The following is a 1,130-nucleotide window of genomic DNA, read 5'->3' as shown; positions in this document are numbered from 1 at the left end:
TCTAGAACTTCTTATAGGTCACAATAATAAAGCATCTACTGCAAGCAAAGTTCATCCCAAAAATATGTCTTATGTCCACCCATCTGCCAATCTTGTGGTATGCTTTGAAGAGTGAAGAGCATTCTGAGTGACTTGGGAATATAGAAAAACCAGGAGGGACATACAATACTATCACAACCATGGGGCTTGAGTAATATGCCAGGAGCTAATGGATTTCAGTCATCTAGCAAAATGCTATTGGAAAAGTCAAAGGTGGTAAAGATGTTAGCATGTGCTAAATAAGGAAGCTAGAAGCAGAAAAGCTCAGAGCTGTGGCCATAAGCCTGGGATTAGTTTCCAAATGGGAGAAAACAGAATTAGAGAACAGGAAAGGAAGCTACCAAAATACAAAGAACCAGAGCACAAAGAGGAAAGCAAAATGAGAACCAAAGAATGGAGGAGTCGCTCAGAAAAGCCCAGGCCTGAAAGAGCAACAGATGGAAAAAAATGAACACAAAGGAACACAGAAGTAGCAACACAGCAACAGGGACTGGGGACAATGATGGTTGACAAGCCATCTGAAACCGAGTCATTTCTATTTCTTACTTTGCAGTAATGAAGGAAGTTAAGATTTAATGTGGAGGGAGAGAAGCTTCGAGGAAGGTTTTGCAATTCGATCATGGTGTCCCTTAGGTCCTTTCTTCCCCACTGCAACCAACTAAGAGGATTCTACCTGGAAGATGCCATCTGCAGAGGCACCATCACACCAGCACTCTGATTAGGATCTTGGGGCCAATCTAGTCCACAAGGGTCTCCATACTTAATACTCCCCCTGCCCCGTGGCTACTGAAGTCCTACCTCCTGAGCCCCAGGTGCTGCATTTTAGAGCAGCCATCTGCCACCGCCACCTCCTGTCTGCCATATGCCAAGGCAAAAGGCTCTTTCTCCTGTTACCTGCCTCTTTATCTGCTCTCATTTTAATAAACTTCTATTGATCCTATATATCTTCCTCACATGCTCTTTCCATCTTTGGTGCACAAAAAAACCTATGATTTCATCTCAAGTGCATCTCAGCCCTTGACATGCTCCCCAGGGTTGACCATTTCTTTGCTCACCACCATTGGCAAACAGGACCAAGGAGAAGTCAATGT

This window comes from Dromiciops gliroides, chromosome 1, assembly GCF_019393635.1.
Source record: "Dromiciops gliroides isolate mDroGli1 chromosome 1, mDroGli1.pri, whole genome shotgun sequence".
In the NCBI taxonomy this organism is placed as follows: domain Eukaryota; kingdom Metazoa; phylum Chordata; class Mammalia; order Microbiotheria; family Microbiotheriidae; genus Dromiciops; species Dromiciops gliroides.
The sequence above is the reverse complement of the archived record's forward strand: the minus strand, read 5'-3'. Positions refer to the sequence as shown.